General features: G+C 48.6%; 1 protein-coding gene across 1 annotated transcript in view; it reads right to left on the reverse strand.

Moving 5' to 3' along the window:
- FGD5 (FYVE, RhoGEF and PH domain containing 5) overlaps positions 1-4,698 on the reverse strand; it is a 103,447-nt gene extending 98,749 nt beyond the window's left edge. The window contains exon 1 of the mRNA XM_048957438.1: positions 4,627-4,698. The gene's annotated coding sequence lies outside the window, so the exon portion shown is untranslated. The remainder of the gene's footprint in view (positions 1-4,626) is intronic.
- Positions 4,699-19,969: the final 15,271 nt, after the last annotated feature.

Raw genomic sequence — 19,969 nt, forward strand, 5'->3', positions numbered from 1 at the left:
TGAGACAGGCAATTTATTTTGTTAGTTTGACCAACCTGGGTCATACAGCAGATAAACAAGCTCACACTCAATCCCTTACCAGAAAAGGTAAGGAAATAGTAAGTTTTAAGCAAAATACAAGTTATAAATGTAAGGAGGAAAAAAAAAAAAAAATGGGACAAGACTGCTACTAAAGTACTTCCAGTTCAACACTGTTCTTGGGGGAAAGGCCTAAACCTCTCCCTTAAATGTTGAGGTTATGCTGCACGGGGTGACGTAAAACTGGTGTGATCAGATTATGGAAACAGTCTTTCACAACTGCTCAAATTATAGGATGAACTCCTTGTGATACATATACCCTCTGAAGAAAGCTTTGCTGGGAGCTAAAACTGGGATGAATAAAGTCTGAAATACCAAAAATTTCATTTTAGTCTTATACTAAGATAAGCATTTCCCTCTCTTGCAGACAGCTAAGACTTTCTTTCATTGTTCCACATTTGGAACAGGCCAAACAGTTCCCAGCTGCTGGGTTATTACTGCATAGCTTGGCTGCATTCAGACGTTCATCAAGTAGAAGCACATGTGAGGAAGGGTGTGAGAAATTCCCACAATGCTAACTCACTTCTCACTGAACCAGGCAATCAACTTTTTCAGCTTGCTCTTGAGCACTTGTATTTATGGTAGGAAACCCCACCAACACTGATTTTAGTTTGCCAGGTAAGTAATACAGGATGCATGAAAGCGTTATGGAGCCAACACATTCCTGACAAGACCATATCTGAGCATCAGCACTGAAATCTTTCCATTCTACCTGGCGTAGCTTTGCTTCTAGCAAGCCATTTCTGAAGCATTTCACTTGTTCAAGGATGAGAATATCCGACACGTTCTCACCATAGTTCAGGAGTCCCAGTTACCATAGGACCACACACAAGGTTTTGAAAGATCTCCAAAGACTCAATTCTGTCATCCCTCTACACTCAGTCATCTGTCAAAAGTGCACCTAAATAGGTGGCATACTGCACAGAGAACCAAAGGGTGAATTAGAAGGGACTGCCCAAGATTAGGTTGGAATGTCTACATAGGACTGGTGACATAGGATCAATCTGCCTTCTAGATGAGACCCAAGGGTTTTGGCAATAACAGCAGATGGGAAGAACAAAGAACTGACAAACTCATATTCCTTCTTTCATTCTTAATTTTGGCACCAGGTCCAGACCTCACAAGGATTTCTGTTGAAAGTCTTTGAGTAGTTCACTTCTTCAGAGCACATTTGTTGTTCTATAGATATAATTACCATATAAGTAATATTTCTGAATGAATGAGCCTTCAGTAATACCTTTTAAAAATATTTAGCACTCCTAGGGGGAAAAAAACTATACGCAAAATAAAGAAGTATGTACAATGCTTTTTGTCAAAGTAAAGCAAGAATGTTTGCTCAATTTCTTTTCAAAAACATTAAGCCCTGGTACTAACGAAACTTGGCTTCTCGTGAAGAGCAACTCTGATGCAAATTTAAGTCAGAGATAATGCAGTCTGATTTTAGAGCTTTTCCTTGCAGCTGGGTTGTTAACCAAGAAACATTCTGAATTCAGTGTTGTTTGATAGAGTTGGCGTAGACTGCAACTTCTGCCATACTGTTTCCTTCTGTCTCATCCACATGCCAATTCCAACCTCACATCTTTAGTGACAAACAATCAAGAGAGGAAAGTGCAGCTGAAGCAATTTTAGTAAGGACTCAGGCGATAAGATACAATAATTGCATATAGTGGGCAATAGTATTTATGACAGCTGTAAAGTTGAGTCAGAAATCTCACAAACCACTTTTGATCCAAGCAGAGAAAAAGAAGGGCACAATTTATTCAAGCGACGCTATTAGAAGCCATTTAACTTTTCAGTGTTTTTATTTATAAGGAGAGGCATGACACACTAACACCTCATTACTGAGAACTCCTACAAAGCAGTTGGGATCTCCCTACTCCCTCTTCTCATACATTCATTAGATTATTTCCAATTATGGAGACAGCATCATCACTGTCTCTATCCCCTCCTCTCTGTGCATAACCAGGAAACTCCCGTGCATTCCCAATCATTCCTGCCCTGCACCATTTTGCACTGTCATATTTGAAAAGTCATAGCAGTCAAGCAAAGTCATTGGTGATTGGAAAAAAGGAAAGCACTCATTTTTTAAGGGAGAAAGGAAGAGCTCGGGAACTACAGGCCTGTATTACTCAGTTTTGGAACCTGCATGTGCTCTGCAGACAGTGCGTTCAGCAGCGGCAATCCAAAAGAATCTGCAGTCTGTTCCTTCAATGAACAGCACTGCTCGCTAATGCAGCCGCGAGTTCTCACCGAACGGAACCGAACTCCTCCAGGGGGCCGTGACTGAACGCTGCTGCCCCCTGCAGGAGCAAAAACCCAATACAGCGCAACAGGCACTGCAGGGCGCAGCTGCCGCCCGGCGATTAAAGAAGCAAAAGGTAACGTAGACTCTCTTTGTGCCTCACTGCCACGCACGCGCCGTGCAGGAACGGCAGCAACGACTTGGCGTCCTCGACCTCTTTCACAGAAGCAGAACAACTCGGAAAAGACGAGTGGCGCCAACGGCACAGTTCCGCCGAAGCAGCGCCTCGTTTCTCTAACCGCACTGCGCTGCGAATGCGCCACGCCTGCGGCCTCCGGCAGAACCACGCACGCATCCGAATGTGTAAAGAACTACGCCTGCTCTAACCGCTCAGATTAAGGCGAGGACTGTTGTATCGCACCGACAGCTCCCAGCGCTGTTCGCTTTTCCACTGCCCGCTGGCTGTCGCCTCGGTCATCGCACCCCCACGCCACAACGCCCTATTTCGGCTCCAGCTGCCCCCGCGCCCGCAGCACGCGACCATCACAGGGCCGAAGCGAAGCGCCCGGTGCCCGCCCCGTATCCACGCACGCGCTGCGGCCCTCGGTGCTGCCGCCACCTGTAGCAGCCCGGTACTGCAGGCCGGTGAGTATAAAGCGGACCCCGCGCAACTGCCACGGGGGAAGGAACACGACTTCGTTGCGCGCCTCTACGTCCCTGCGTGCTGGACAGCGACGAAAAAACACCTTTTCCTCCGTGCACTGGAACCAAAGTTTGCAGACCAGCTGCTGGGTGCCCAGAGAGGTAACAGCAGTCTCCGCATCAGTTTGTACACCCACTTTGTGTGATGGCACCACAAAGGGCACCCAGAGGTTCTCAGTGCACCCTAGGATGCCCTACAGTTGCTCAGGGAGCAGCACCTGATGTGGCACACTGAGGTGTGCTTGGGCTACAGTATGGTACACTGGAAAACCTATAGGGCACTCCAGAGCACACTGTGGCATTCATAGAATATTGTGGGGAGCCCCGTATTTCACTTTGGTGTCCTTAGAAGCCTCTAGGATACAGTGGGAAGCACGGGAAGAACAGCGGGGGGCATGACAGGCTCTGGGAGCCCATTAATGTTCCCTAAAGCACATTGGACGGCTCAGGGAGGTCTCTGGTGCACACTGTGAATCCTTTAGCATGATTCTGGGAGCTTTGGAAGCATGTTATGATGGTGCCAAATACAAAAGGACACACTGGGAAACCAGTAAAGAACCCTAGAGCACACCAAGGAGCTGAGAGGTCTCTAGTGTGCTCTGAGATGTGTCTAGGATGCCTCCTTAAAGCCTGCTCAATATCTCAGGGATATGTTTAGGTGTCTCTAGAGCTGACCGTGAGGCCCCACAAAACCTCTGGATACTTTAGAGAGCACTGAGTCCCAGGGGAGCGTTCTAGGGCACCTGTGCCTACGCTCTGGGCTTGACTACATGCTCCATGGCATCTGAGAGGCCCACACCAGTGCAGTCTGGAACCCAAGGCTATGCACTGGAATTGCCTGTGTGCTTTACTGCACCCTTGATGCATGTATTTGTGAGGTCCTAGAACTGGTTATCCCAGAGCATTACCTCCAACCCCTTTCTGCTTCCACTGTATTTAATTGTGATGAGGGGCAGAAGCACCACCACACTTAAGCCAGGCTTCAGGGCCCTCATGTTCAACAAGGTGCTCCAATTACTACAAATGTAACTTCAAGGTCATCCAGAGCAGCACCCCCACAGAGATAACTAAGACCATCTATAGCCTCAGTCAAATTTTGATATCATGCATAGTAAGAAAACAGCCACATCCAAAAATGGAGAGAAAAGGAGACCAACCTGAGAGCCAAGGTGCCATTAATCACTCTGCAAATTCTCCATCATTATGAACAGAACTATCACATGTGCTTTCAGCAAAATCAGTTAATTTTTGGCATTTTTAAAATACAATAAGTGTACTTGTAAAAAAAAAAGTTTAAAATATAAGTAAACGACAGGCTGATAAAGTATCAGAACTGCCCTGTGCTTTCTGCTAATATGCTTTCATTATGATCAAATTTGCCTGGTAGTTTGATTTAAGTGCATGAATATTTAAAGAAATGTCACTTATAACAGTGACACTTATAAAAAAATCATTATGTACATGGATATTTGTAAACAATTTACAAAGTCTTCCTGGTTAACATCTGGACAGATCAATGCAAGGGGAATAGCATTACAACAAAGGTATGATAGCAAGAAGACCAACACAATAGAAAGGCACTATAAAGGAAGAGGATTGCTCACCTTATCAGAAGATTCAGGGGTTTGCAGTGAAAAGATTGACACAGAAGAGATCTCCAGGTAGAGACCTTTCTCCACCAGCAGTCAGCCCTTAAATGAGCTCTAAAAGAGGTGCAGCCAGGCTCCACCCTGTCCTGTCACACAGGTGAATTGTCTTCACCTGTGCTCTCAGGGCTGACCGGGTTCTTTCTCCAGGTGATCAATCAGGGGTTCAGGCTGTCACTCAATAGTTCCCATACACCTGGCTTTAGAATATTTTTTTTTCTTGGCTTCCCCCCCCCCCCCCCCCCTTTTTTTTTCCACTCTTCCATCTTTGTGTTAATCTGAAATCAAAAGAAGAGCCGAACATCCAAGGTTGTGCGCCCCCCAGCGCATCGGCGAAGCCCTTTCCGCAGTCTCTGCTGCCACCGCGTGGCCAATCTCCGGAACTGCATCTGTCTCAGGTGCCGAGGCAGCAAAACGCAGGAATGCGGAAGGCGCTTGCCTACTTTCTCATAACTTTGTTCTGCAAATCCGCCTGTATTTATTATGCTTGGTGCTCAGACAGTAGTGCGCATGCGCCCGAAAAAGTGTAAACGGAGCCACTTTCTAGGAAGCATGGAGATATGGGTGAGAAATCAATATTTGGACAGAAGGCTCAGTGATATTCTCCACCCTTCCAACCCAGAATGCTCCTTGTCTGTTCCCTCAGGTGGTTATATGCCCGACACCAACCCAGGAACAGACAATTGTGTACAGACAATGTGCGCATGTGTAATTCTTCATAGAGTGGAGCGCATGTGTAATACTGAATAGAGAATAGCGCAGGCGTACAGCTCTCTCAAGTCTGGCGCATGCGCCATGTGTTCTCAAGACTGGTGCATGCATATTGCTGTGCCCGGCCCAGCTTGTGCGTAATGTTGCTTCAAGCCTGGCGCACGTGCAGAGCTATCTCGAGACTGGCGTGTGCCGCCTGGACCGTCTCTTTACCACTGCCAGTTTTTCCCCCATGCATACAGATGCAGGATGACTACGTCATCGCTTACAAGGAGACCAAGAAGATGCGATCCTCGCCATTTGGGTTATGTTTTGGCTTTTGGGACGTTTTGGAGATTTTTGGCAATCTGGAGGTATGTCAGGGTTATGATGCTGAGGTCTGTTGCGATGGGTTGTGCTGCTTTTTGAGGTGAACTTGGGGCATTTTGGGTATTTCTTTTCATGGGTGAGGGGCTGTAGGGACTCCTTAGTGGCACCCCAAAGTCCCCAAAATCACAACATTCTGGACCAAAACACACCCCATAGTGCCCTAAAGGACTCCAAACTCAGTGCATAATGCTCTACAGTACCCACAGGAACTCCAGACTCATTGCATAGGGACCTAAAGAGTCCCCGTGACCTCAGACTCACCCTAATGGGCCCCACAGTGAACCATACGGATCCCAGAGACCCAAACCCACCCCATAGGATCCCAGATTGACCCACAGGCCCTGTAGAGTGCTCTCGGGGAGCCCAGACCCCTGACAAAGGACCATAGAGCGACCCATAGTATCCCAGACCCACACCACAAAACTACTGAGCGTTCCTCTGCACCCCACACTGCCCCACAGGACTTGGAAATGCCACTGGAAGATGACAGAATCCCCCTAATTGACCCCAAAATGCCATGTGGGGAACACGAAGAGGTCCCAAAGTGCCCTTAACAACCTCAGATCCATCTGAATGACCCCAAATGTGAGAGGTAGATTGTGTTTTTGCCATGGAAATTTCCAGTATCTGTGTATGTAGCATAGGATAAGTTACCTCTCACAAAGAAAGTCACCGGTGTGAAGTTGAGACTGAGGTATTCCGACCTAAGTAAAATTGGCACAGGCACCAGATAATTATATAGGGTTGGGGAGAGTCTGGTACGGGACAGAACTAGCACACAGATAGTTGAAAATACTGTCCTCCTATCGCCGTAAAAAGCAAAGAACATACCCAAAGACAATGGGTTGTAACAGACGTTTTATTGAAGGATAATGTAGCTATGGAAGCATAATGTAGCAACGGCGTCAGAAGACTGTTGAGCCTGAGATGCTCAACCAATGAGTGCTAGGAGAGGTTTTACCTGCATTGGACTAATAGTATGTAACAGAATGGATTTCACTGACTAGTTGCGCAGTTTCTCCCTTGTCAGCAGGGGGTGTGCGCTCATTGTTGCAATCATGAATAAAATGCCCTTCACAGAGATTTTGCCTGATTGGAAACTTTTGATCTTGAGCGTGTTTCTCACACCAATCACCCCCTGGACCCTATTCCCTTCAAGGGCCCAAAAGAGTGGTACTGAGTGGTTCCATCCATTGCTTTATTGCGAATACATTATGTTTGAAAGCAGGTGGAGGATGTGCAGCAGCTCATCCATCTAAGGGCCCTGTGGGGTCAGAGGTCAGCGAGTGGGGCTGAAGGTCGGAGGCATGGTCAGAGCGATGGGGACCGTGTCAGAGGCCAGCAGAAGGGGCTACCAAGGCAGGGTCTCCCAGCTCCGCTTCCTCATCATTGCTGTCCCTGCAGCCAATCACCTCTCCCCACGGCACCTCCTACCAGCAGCTGGGAAGGCGGGGCTCAGTGCTGACTATGCCCGCTCACACTGACCCCGCTCTCCCTCAGCCCTGCTCGCTCACCCTGGTGTATGGAACCGCTGGGTCACAGCTTGAACCTCTGATTGAGCACCTGAAGCGAGCACTGAGTCAGCCAGAGGAGCACAGGTGAAGGCAATTCAGCCGTGCTGCAGGAAGGGGGGAGCCTGGCTGCACCCCTCCTAGACCTATTTAAGAGCTGGCTGCCAGTGGGGAAGGATCTCTGCTAGAGAACTGCTCTGCTGGAGTTTTGTGAGTGAACCCAGGATTGGGGTAAGCCTGCCATTTATTCTCTTTTGTTATCATAGTCTGCTTTGCCAAACTCTCTTGCTTATTTTGTGATTATAACAGCCTAATATTCTTTGATTATACACTTAGTGAGCCAGGCAGGCCAAATATGCTAAAAATTACATCATGTCTTCTCTTTGGAATTTCTATAAATGGGTCAAGGGGGAGAACAATACTCTTCTAGAGAAAATGATTCCAGGGCAGATCCCAGGATTTGTGGGATCCCCCTATTATGAGCTAGCAGTTATCATTGAAAAATGGGGTCCCTTATGTGTTTTGGGCAATATTTCCATATATCACATGGCGGATTACTTTCAGGGACTTAGCAAGGATGTTCTCGTCACTAAAGAAAGACAACTGGCTGCCTCCACGGTGGCATGGCCACTATTAAGTGCCTTAAATCATGCGGAAATAAGAAATAGTACTTTTGAAAATGAAAATCAACTTTTGAAAGATTGTATTGAAAAACTAGAGCAAGAACTTGGTGTATTAACAGCAAAGAAGCCAATTCTACATCTTCCTATAGGCCAAGTTTGTAACATTTCAATAAATGATGACCAGACTCCTGAATCAACAAACTTCGTTGATCAGGAAAATAAACAATCCAAATTAGCTCTTGAATATCCAATTCTGACCGATCCTCTAGAAGTCTGTCCTGTCGTAACCCAGGGGTGCCGCCTGATCAGTGGCCCCCTGCCCAGACTCATTGACATGTAACGGCCCGGCCATACACAGCAACAGAATTGATGGACTTAGTACAGCGATTTCGGCAGAAGCCTAGAGGAAGTGTGCTGGCTTGGTTATTAAGGCTGTGGGATTCTGGTGCAGAAAGTGTCTTGGTGAATGGCCCAGAAATAGCTAAGTTGGCCACCATGACTGTCCATCCTGCTTTCAGGCAGAGGTTATACGCGAGTAATCAATACCTTGATGAAAACCATTCCATACTAGAATGGTTAATGGCGGCCTGCTGTATGGTATGGCCGAATAAATCAGACATACCGTTACATACAGGCTTGTGGTCCTCCATGGAGGACCTCCAGAATTATATCTGTGAACTGGGTGTAAGAGAGGCTATCTATGAAGACACATTTGATGGCCCTGATATGGTTAAATTTTCAGCAGGGATGAGAGACCTGATTTTACAGCAAGCTCCCTGCCTTCTCTATGGTACCCTAGTCTCTATATTAAATCCCCTGGTGGCCTCAGAAGCCGTAGTCCAGCAGGCTGCCCAGTTAGTGGCTGACTTGGGAGAAACAGAATGCCTGCAGACTAGGTGCAACGTTTGGATGTTGGAAGAAGCAGAGGTTCTGCCAGTAAGTAAAACCAAAATGCCGGCTACTCGAGCTCCTCAGTCAGGACCCATAACGGTCTCCCAAAAACAAATGTTTAATGATTTAATTCGGGCTGGGATCCAATTTGCTAAGATCGACCGCCAGCCCAACCATGTCCTTCTCCAGCTCTGGAGACAACTAAAGGACAATCAAAAATTCCAGAACTACCCTAAGGAATCAAGGGTGAAGGTTATCGAGAGGGTACCAACAACAACATGGAACCTAGAAGATTTCATTGATCCAAATAGGAAAAAAAAGCCGCCTCAGGTGTCTCAGGCCACAATGCCTGAGCCACCAGAAGCAAAAGAATTGGCCATAGCACAATTCATGGCGTGACAAGGGATGTTAGTCCCCGTAGGGCCTCCAGATGGGACCGGAGGCCCTAAGTAGAATTAATGATTTATTGGTCCTGAAAAAATATTCAGAGTTATGGCATTAGTGGACACTGGAGCTGAAACATCAATTATCTATGGAGATCCGACGAAATTTGATGGGGACAGAGTGATGATTGGTGGTTTTGGGGGACAGACTATTCCTGTCACCCAAACATGGTTAAAACTGTGGGTTGGGCGTCTCCCTCCCCGGGAGTACAAGGTGTCTATTGCCCCAGTCCAAGAATACATCCTGGGCAGAGATATTCTATGGGGTCTGGCTCTCCAGACAACCGTGGGAGAGTTCAGACTTCGACGGAGATGTATCAGTATCCGGGTGGTGCAGGCAATATTAAGAGGCCATGCGAAACATGAGCCTGTTTGCCTGCCGAAACCGCGCCGGATTACTAATGTTAGACAGTATAGACTCCCGGGTGGGCAAGATGAAATATTGAGAACGGTGCAGGAATTAGAAAAAGTGGGTATTATAAGACCTGCACACAGCCATGTAACTCTCCCATATGGCCAGTGCGAAAGTCGGATGGCACATGGAGAATGACAGTAGATTACAGAGAATTAAATAAGGTCACGCCGCCTATTCATGCGGCCGTACCCAATATTGCCTCCCTAATGGACACATTGAGTAGGGAGACAAAAACCTATCATTGTGTTCTAGATCTAGCAAATTCGTTCTTCAGTATCCTAATTGCTGAGGAATCGCAAGATCAGTTTGCGTTTACGTGGGGAGGCAGGCAGTGGACCTTTCAGGTCCTGCCACAGGGGTACGTGCATTCACCAACGTATTGTCACAATCTAGTGGCGCGTGACCTGGCTGATTGGAGAAAACCTGATGATGTTAACCTATATCATTATATTGATGATCTCCTGCTGACATCCAACTCACTGGAGGCAGTAAGACAGGCAGCGGATTCATTAATCACCTACTTACAACAGAGGGGATGGGCTATAAATCCCCAAAAGGTGCAAGGTCCAGGCCTGTCCATAAAATTCCTGTGGGTGGTTTGGTCAGGAAAGACCAAAGTGCTACCCAGTGCTGTTATAGATAAGGTTCAGGCGTTCCCAGTCCCTACAACATCAAAGCAGCTGCAAGAGTTTCTAGGTATATTGGGTTACTGGCATTCCTTTGTACCTCACCTAGCGCAGCTGCTAAGGCCACTATACAGACTCACAAAAAAGGGGCAGCTATGGGACTGGGGGAAAACCGAACAGGATGCTTTCCAACAGGCGAAACTGGCAGTTAAACAAGCCCAGACATTGGGTATATTTGATCCTACCCTCCCAGCCAAGTTGGATGTTCATGTTACTCAAGACGGCTTCGGTTGGGGCCTGTTGCAACGCCAGAGTTCTGTTCGGACCCCCATTGGTTTCTGGTCTCAGGTTTGGCACGGAGCAGAAGAAAGATACAGTATGATTGAAAAACAGTTATTGGCTGCCTATTCGGCATTACAGGCAGTAGAACCAATAACTCAAACAGCTGCAGTTATAGTCAAGACCACTCTGCCAATTCAGGGGTAGGTGAAAGATCTGACCCACCTTCCTAAGACAGGGGTGGCCCAAGCACAAACAGTGGCACGATGGGTTGCCTATCTCAGCCAAAGGAGCAGTCTGTCTTCATCACCCTTGAAAGAAGAACTCCAGAAGATCCTAGGCCCAGTGACGTATCACAGTGATGCACCAAAAGAAATACTGGTTGCTCCACCAGAGAAGAGTCCCGTTCAGGAGGGAAAACATCCTATCCCTGAAGATGCCTGGTACGCAGATGGGTCCAGCAAGGGCAACCCAAGCAAGTGGAGAGCAATAGCATACCATCCTTCCACCGAGACAATCTGGTTTGATGAGGGGGATGGTCAGAGCAGCCAACGGGCAGAACTGTGAGCCGTGTGGATGGTTATAACCAAGGAACCCGGTGATGGTATCCTGAACATCTGCACAGATAGTTGGGCTGTGTACTGGGGGCTCACTCTTTGGATTGCACAGTGGGCCACCCAGGAATGGACAATCCACACCTGACCGATCTGGGGCAAAGACATGTGGTTAGATATATGGAATACGGTCAAACACAGGACTGTACGTGTCTACCATGTTTCTGGTCATCAGCCCCTACAGTCACTGGGAAACGAAGCCGACACACTGGCCTGAGTTTGATGGATTGAGAATTCACCATCTGAGGACATCGCCCGCTGGTTACATCAGAAGCTACGGCATGCTGGATAAAAAGACAATGTGGGCAGCTGCTAAAGCATGGGGACTGCCCATACAACTATCTGATATCGTCCAGGCATGCCAGGATTGCGACGCTTGCTCCAAGATGAGACTGAGATCGTTGCCCGAAACAACAGCCCATCTTGCTAGGGAACACAGTCCTCTCCAGTGATGGCACGTCGATTACATCGGGCCCCTTCCTTGCTCTGAAGGGGCAAGATAAGCCCTGACCTGTGTCGACACTGCAAGTGGGCTGCAGCAGGCCTATCCAGTACTGAAAGTAAACCAGGCATATACCATCAAGGCACTCACTAAACTGTCTGCCTATGGGACACCTCAAGTCATTGAGAGCGACCAAGGGACTCATGTTATGGTGCAACGATACAGTGCTGGGCGGAAGAAAATAACATCGAATGGCGATTCCACCTGCCATATAATTCAACGGGGACAGGCCTTATCGAATGTTATAACGGTATTCTTAAGGCTGCCCTGAAGGCAGACTCACAATCCCTGCAGGGGTGGACGAAAAGACTGTATGAAATCCTGCGGGACCTGAATGAAAGACCTCGGGACGGCAGACCCAGTGCCCTGAAAATGTTGCAGATGACATGGGCCACCCCGCTTAGGATCCAAATTACGGGCACTGATCATCAGGTAAGACCCCAGATTGGTAATGATATAATACTTGGGCTGCTGGTTCCATGCTACAATTCTCTCTTCCAATCCAGAATGCTCCTTGTCTATTTTCTCTCTGTTTGTTAAGCTCGAGTCTGCTTTGAGAACGTACTATTTAGGCTCCCAGCAGATCATGCACTGTCACATGTGTAATGAGGCATCAAAAAAACTGAGCGTGTAGGTGTTGTCATGGTTCTATGTTTTTTTTTTTTTTGTTTTGGGGTTTCAGTATTCCACATCAAAACATCATGTAGTGTACGGTGTATTACAGTGTCCCTGCCCCAATTCCAGGTTCCTATCCCTGTACATTACAGAAGTCCCGGGATCTGGCCCTTCCGGGTGGGGGTGGCGCTCTCTTGCTGCCTGGCAGTGGGTGCTGGAGGTGCTTTCCTGGCCGTTCCAAGCTATTCAGGTTTGACTTGGTCCCAGGAACTCTCTCTCTCATCTTGTCTGATTTATTAATCTCAATTTCAATTAAATTGTATATATTGTGTTATCTTGTATTCCGATATTATAGTAAAATAAGTTTTCCTCCATAGATTGTTGCCGCTGCTCTTTTTCTCCCTTCCTTCCTTCCTATTTTTGTGGGACAGGGGTGGGGGGGGAGGGCAGAGGCCTGGTGCCCCTGTCATGGGCATAGATTGATCTGGTCAACTCCTTGACAGGTGTGTACCAGAAGAGAAGCATATGTAAGAATGTGTGCACCTAGCCGGATTCACAGGCCATTGCTGAGACAGGTGCATGTGCAGTACTGTGATAACAATGGTGCAAGCGTTGTGCGGTGCCCGGTGTGTCACATGTGCAGTGCACTGCTGTGACCAGCAGTGTCTATGACGCATGAGCCTGCAGATGGCAACTATAGCGAGGTTAAACGTTGGTGTGTGCACACCACAATGTGATCGATACTGCATGAGCAATGTGTTCCTGTGACAAATGTGTGTGCAGAGCCAAGGTGGGTGCGTGCACACTGCAGAGGCAAAGAAGTGCATGTGCTGAGCAATGCAGAGAAAGAGAGAAGAGCATGCACAGTGCTGTGCAAAATCTGACGCATGTGCAGTGATGAGATCAGTGCATGGGCTGCTGGGGCACATGCATGCGCGTTGCAAAAAAGAGTTATGTGCAGTGCCATAGGTGCCGCACGTGCACTGAGGTGATGTGCATGCTGCATGAGCAGTACTCCGGTATGGCCCGGAGATTCACGCATGCGCATTGTGTTGCCAAGGCTGGTGCATTTGCAGAGCCGTGCAAATGCCAGTGCATGCGCGGTGAGGTGACATGCTCATCGCATGTGCAGTATGGTGCAAAAGATGGCACACATTTTGTGTTCCCGAGTTTAGCACGTGTGCATTGTAGTGCTCATACTCACGCAAGTGCAGTACTGTGGGAGTGGGATTGTGGAATCTTAGCGATAACTCGACACGAGTTAGCAACTAAGTCCAATGTTTAATCATAGAGCAAGAGACTATATAACCTCTAAGTCCACTTGTCATATTGTCATTGGCTATTACTCATGTCCGTCAACCTGTAACTGTGACAATGTAATGTTCCCTGCTATGCCTACTTCCCACACTTTTTCATACAGCACAACTTGCAACTAGTTGTTTGCTCAAACACCTTTACAGTGTTATCATGTCCTTAATACTCTGAACATGGCCTTGTTTTTAAAAACCGTCCTCAATAATTCCCCCCTTTTCTTTTTGCACCACAAATATTGAAGGAGCAAGTTTGTGCATAGCTCTCGTAACCAACTTGATAACAACATTAAAGCCAACAAACATTAGAACAAGGATTAAGGCCCAACACAAACCCTCTAATATTATTCCCTGTACCCATCTGGAGATCCCTAATTTTGCAAAGAGATCATCTAACTGGTTACGATCTTGTGTTATAGCCATTGTATGACTGCGTAGCCACTGCAGCTGTTTATGAATAGAATTGCTATGCTCCAGTAGATTGAAGTAACATCTGCTGTCAAGATCTTCACACCCATGTCCTTGAGCAAGAAGCAAAAAGTCAATGGCTGCTCAATTCCGAAGCACCACATGGTGGAGACTTGATCGATCCATCATAATTTCAGTAAGAGCAGCTGTGGTGATGTTAGCCTGCTTCTCCAACCAGCATGCGAGTCATTCTATTTGCTTCAGTGTGGTTCCAGCGGCAAGTCCAGGCCATAAAAGTGACACGAAGACTTTAGCAGTGAGGGACCATAGTTCAACTTGGTTGTTACAGTCTCTAGGGAGTGAATGTTTTGATTGCAGACTAAGGCAGAAATCAGGTTGATTCACTGCTTGAGACCATGTAACCAAGCCATTCAGCTGTGGATCTATCCGGTGTATGGCTTCCCTTGCTGTCCCCAGAAGTAGCAGGCGAATTACACAAACACGTCCATCTAGCCGGAACCCATAATGGACCCAACGCCCATTTTCTTTCCATACTGGGGCCGCTTTCTTTAGCCATCGCCCTGTGTCAGTGAATATCATCCTAGCTGTTTGAATGGGTACCTTCATTCCTAACGGCTTTGGGGCCCATGTGCTGTGAAGCATCCATTGTAATATGGGAATGGGGGGAATTGCACAAAGCATATCCCCGGAAAAATTTAAAAAAAGAATGTGAGAGAATTATTTTAGAGCAAGTACCAATTCAGGTGTTCCTTGTTAAATGGAAGCATTATTGTCTCTCGTTCCCTGCCATTTATTCTATACATTGCAATCATCCTTTCTTTATCAATTGAGCTGCTGCTTCGGGCACAGACCTCACCGTTGTTTTCGGGTGTCCCAAAAATACCCATTCCAGGCCCCTCACTCCCCCTTTTTCTTTTTGGCCAATCAATGCAAACGGGACATCATTCAAACAATAACAAAGGAGGAGACAGAGTGGTTCTCTGTCAATGCGCCGTCCATGGGCGCAGCGCCAGGGTAGCACTGGGGGGGGGCTCTCTGGCCCCTCCAATCTCTCCCCACAGCCACCCCTTTCGCAGCAACCGTGCCCATCCTGGCCCCTTCTGTCAAGCACCACTGCCCTCTTTCCCCCCGACCCCTCATAGGTTGCATGCATAAACCACCATGCCCCCCCAATTTCCTGCCTACTCTCCTTTCCTGAGGGGTGGCTTCGTCATCATCGGACAATGACTCCCCTGATTTGGGATTCAGAAGGATCAGTCATGTTGGTAGCCTGGAGCAGGTAGATCTGTTCCATCCGTCATGGACGGGATAGGCCGCAGGGAGGTGGTGGGCTCACTCTTTTCTGGGCCAATCCCATGTGGTGAGCTTGGATTGCAAACCTCAGCCTCTGACAAAATCAGCAGGGGTGATGGTTTGAAAAGTGATTGCCCTCCTGCCCTGAATGCCGATCCTGCCATCTTATTGTCCTCAGCTGGGTCTAACACCTGCATTACGTTCCAGACAGTATTTTTCGCTGCTTGGTATTTCTTAGGCAGTTAATAAACTCCCACCAGGGGCTCTGCATCCTTTTTGCCCACTTTTCTCCATCTATTACAGCATCCCAAATAACATCACCAAAATCTTGCCATTCCTTAATTTGAAAAGGACTTGTACTCAAGTCATTGAAATGCCCTTTTGTCTGGCCTGTCGTAACTAACAACGATAAGGCTTTGGCACGGAGCTTCACTCCCCACTTCTCTAAGAAGCTTGATAATAGTGACAGGGCTACCTCCAGCTCCATGTCATCTTCCGTTGTCGGTTTTAGTGAGCGCTCACTCAACTGGCGTCCTTTCTCCTGTGGAAAAATCCGTCTGATCTCAGGGATGCTCTTCCCTTCTCAAATGGACTCATGCAGCTTTTCTGAGATGGCTTTAGCTTTTCTCAGACGGCCTTGTACGGTTTTTCTGAGACGGCCTCAGGTCCCTGTTCAGGCACCATTTTGCAGGAGTGGGACTGTGGGATCTTAGCAATAACTTGACACGAGTTAGCAACTAAGTCCAATGTTTAATCGTAGAGCAAGAGACTATATAACTTCTAAGTCCACTTGTCATGTTGTCATTGGCTATTACTCATGTCCGTCAACCTGTAGCTGTGACAATACGAAGTTCCCTGCTACGCCTGCTTCCCACACTTTCTCATACAGCACAACTTGCAACTAGTTGTTTATTCAAACACCTTTACAGCGTTATCATGTCCTTAATACTCTGAACACGGCCTTGTTTTTAAAGCCAGTCCTCAACGCAGTACAGTGCAGTGGACTCACATGCGCCCCCCTCCTCATTCCCTCTGTGTCCTCATGTCCTGCTTGTGTCTTTGTGTCCTCTCTGAGTCCTCTCCCCATGTCCCCTCAGTGTCTCCTGTGCCACGTATTAATTCCACCTCTGCTGAGTATTGCTTAAGGGCGCATATTTAAATTATGTTCTGCATCTCTTTGGATCTCGTTCTGCTTTGCTGCATGCGTCTGTCAGATTGGGTTTTTCATCACCTCGCACACTGGCTGAAAAAAAGTAGAATAAAAAGCACGACAACATCAATTTTCTATTTATTATTTATTATCATTTATTGACAGATATTCAGAAGTACTGAGCGCAGTTTTGGTGGTTTTGTCGAAGTTTTCCTCGTTTTCTTCGTCGTCTCCCTTCCCCCCAATTTCTTTCCTGTGTTTTCACACATTCGAATTTCACTTCGTGGTCTCTGCTGCCATCGTGTGGCTAATCGGCAAAACTGCAGCGAAATTTATTCGACGGTCTCTGCTGTCATCGTGTGGCCAATAGGCAAAACTGCAGCGAAATTTATTCCACGGTCTCTGCTGTCATCGTGTGGCCAATAGGCGGAAATGCAACGAAGTTTTTTCCGCGGTCTCTGCTGCCCCCCGCGGAACCAATCGGTGCTCAACAGCGAGCATGCAAAAACAGATTTGAATTTTGCACCAAAAAGAGTCCAGTGTGAACTTACTGACGCATACGCTCTGCGGCGAGGGAACGGACGCATGCGCAGTGCACTGCCGAAAAAAAAAAAATCGCATGCGCACTATGCGCATGCGCAACTCTTGGCACAGTGCAAAGCGAACCGCTGGTGCATGCGTAGAGATGATTTGAGGCGAACGCATGCGCAGTGCTTGTGCGAGAATGGCGCATGCGCATAATGATGAAGAAACAGACGCATGCGCACTGTGTTGGCTGGACAGGCGCATGCGTACTGCACTGACGAAAAAGGCGCATGCACACTGCGGAAACGCAGCTCGCCCATGAGCAGTGCCTTGATCAACACTGCGCATGCGCATAATGGCAGCGAGGCTGGCGCATGCGCAATACCGTATCAAGCGGGGCGCACGCGCAGTGCAGTGATGAAATTGTCACATGTGCACCGCGAATTCGAAAGCAAACGCATGCGCAGTGGGCTGTGGAAAAAAAAAAGCGCATGCATTGTCGTGCGCATGCGCAGTGCGATGTGCAGAAGGCGCATGCGTACTGTCAGCATGGAATCGGCGCATGCGGGCTGCACACAGCAAGCGACGCATGCGCAGTGCTGTGCCAAGAAGCCGCATGCGCAGCTTGGTGCTGAGCTGGCGCATGCGCAGTGCTGCGCCGCGACTGGTGCATGCGCCTTGCGGGACAGAAAGCGGCGCGTTTATGTAGCGCGTTACCGTCTGGATTTACTGATATGTATTGCTTTCTCAAGACATGCTCGTGTCGGTGCTGCTGCACATCGGTAGCGCGATCGAGAAGCTCTGAGCGGCGTTGCACTGCCGCTGCGAGGGCTTTTAAACGGCCGGGGGATGGTGTAGGGCTGGGGTGGAAGGGGACGTGTTCCAGTTCACCGGGAGGCGAGCAAGTTTGGTGCCACGAGGCGCTGAGGGGCAGCTGTGAGCCGAACCTGTCTGTTCCCGGGTGGGCTCGGGCATAAAATGGTGGAAATAGACGAGGGGCATCCAGGATTAGCGGGGGAGAATATCGCTGAGCCGGCGGTCCGAGAATCGGCTGCTTGCCTGTACTCGCAGTGTTTTTTCGAAACAGCTGCTGTTTTTAAGGTGACAGGCGCACGTTCGCTTTTGTCTGGAGGACTGATAATCATAGAGAGCGGCGGATTAGCTGCGCAGAGCGGTTAAAACTCCACTTCCTCATTTCTAGGCGCATGCGTTCTGCCGCTGGCAGGACTCGGCGGCAGACAGCCGCCAGTCAGGCCTCCAGTCCCAGGCACCGTGCAGCGGCTCTGAGAGCTCTGAGCCACTCTGTCTGTGACCTTTCCATCCAAGAGAGGAGGATTCCCATCTTTACCTGGACCTCTCACGCCCTCCTGTCTTTTCCTTTAATAATAAAAGCACACTTGTGCTCACTCAACGCCTTGACTGCCTGTGGAGTCTTCATTCACGAGGACTGGGATGAATGCAACAAACAATGAGGCACTTCAGCTTGCAATGCTGAAGCTGTGGGGTGCACGAAGCAGAGCTCTGGGTTAGTTCCCGTTTTGTCTGGCTTTGGGGTGTCTGCAGCTCCCATTTGGTACGGTAGCAAATAATCTCTAGCATCCTGGATGCTGCTCGTGATAACCCCAAGCTTCCTGGCAGTGGCTTTGTGATGCCTTTCAGGGCTTTTGGATGCCTTGTGATGCCTTGGCTGCTCCCTAACACCTCTCTCCTCTGGCCGCGTCCATTCCTGGCTCCCAACCTCCGGGCTGTCTGCACAGAACATCTGCAGCCCTGTCACCATCACGCTGCAGCAGGACGAGCTCACTCAGACCTGGTGTCTCATTGGTCAGCATCAGCTCTGTCCCACCCCTGGCAGTCTCTCATTGGTTAGCGTCAGCGCTGTCCCCTCCCCCGGGGATTCCTTCATCCGCAGTAGGTCCGCCGGCTGCAATTGGTTTAGCTGCCGTGCTCGGGAGCGGTCGTTTGGAGCCGGCTGTTGGAGGTGCGACAGACCTCGGTGGCAGCCGTTGCTGTCCTGGCAGCAGCGAGGCGGAAGCTAAGGCACAACGGGAGCGAGTGCTGAGGGCAGCTCCGCCAGAGGTGTGCGGGACAGGGAGAGGAGCCCTGCGCGGCCCCAAGCAAAGGGAGATGGCCGTAAAGTGGAGCGCGGGAAGTTCCGCCCATGGATGAGAAGGGAGTTCTTCTCAGTGAGGATGGCGCAGCTCTGGAACAGGCTGCCCAGGGAGGCTGTGGCTTCTCCTTGTCTGGAGATATTCCAGAACCGCCTGGACACCCACCTGCGCAGCCTGCTGTAGGAGCCCGTTTTGCAGGGGGTTGGACTCAGTGATCCCTGGAGGTCCTTCCAGGCCCAGTTCTGTGCTTCTGTGATTTTACTCCTTGCTTCTTGCAGCAGCACGGTGTTTCAGAAGAGAGAAAAGCACAGCAGGCATCAACTGGGTTTCTGTGGCTGCTAAAGCTGTGCTGAGAACTGGGCTGACTGCTGCCCCTGGCAATGTGTGCAAAGTCTGCAGAGGCAGAGGAATAACTTTTCTCTCAAAAGTTGAGCTTGTCTAAGGTAGGTCACTGCTGGGAGAGCTTCTGCTTTAAAGCATCAAGTTGTATAGTAAGGAAATTTTTAAAGCGAGCTTGCCAGTTCTTTTTTACCTAAGTGATTTTTTAGCAAGGAAAGACTGGAGATGCTGCTTGCTAATGGAAGATGGAGAGAGGAAAAGCAAGTGAAAGGCACGCTGTGCATAGCTGCTGCATACCATCTGCACTGCTCTCCCCCTTGTGAGAGGTAGGTTGTGTTTTTGCAGTGGAAGTTTCCAGTAGTTCTGTATGTAGCACAGGATAATTTGCCTTTCACAAAGAAAGCTGCTGAACAGCTCTAGGATTGCAGTTGAAAACTTGTGAAACAGGTATAAAGGTGTCAATGAATCTATTAATAACTGCTAATGAAAAAGAAATAAATCCAAAGGTGCGAGCAGGGGAAGGAAACTGGGTGGACTCGGAATTA

The sequence above is a fragment of the Lagopus muta genome, chromosome 11 (assembly GCF_023343835.1).
Source record: "Lagopus muta isolate bLagMut1 chromosome 11, bLagMut1 primary, whole genome shotgun sequence".
NCBI lineage: Eukaryota > Metazoa > Chordata > Aves > Galliformes > Phasianidae > Lagopus > Lagopus muta.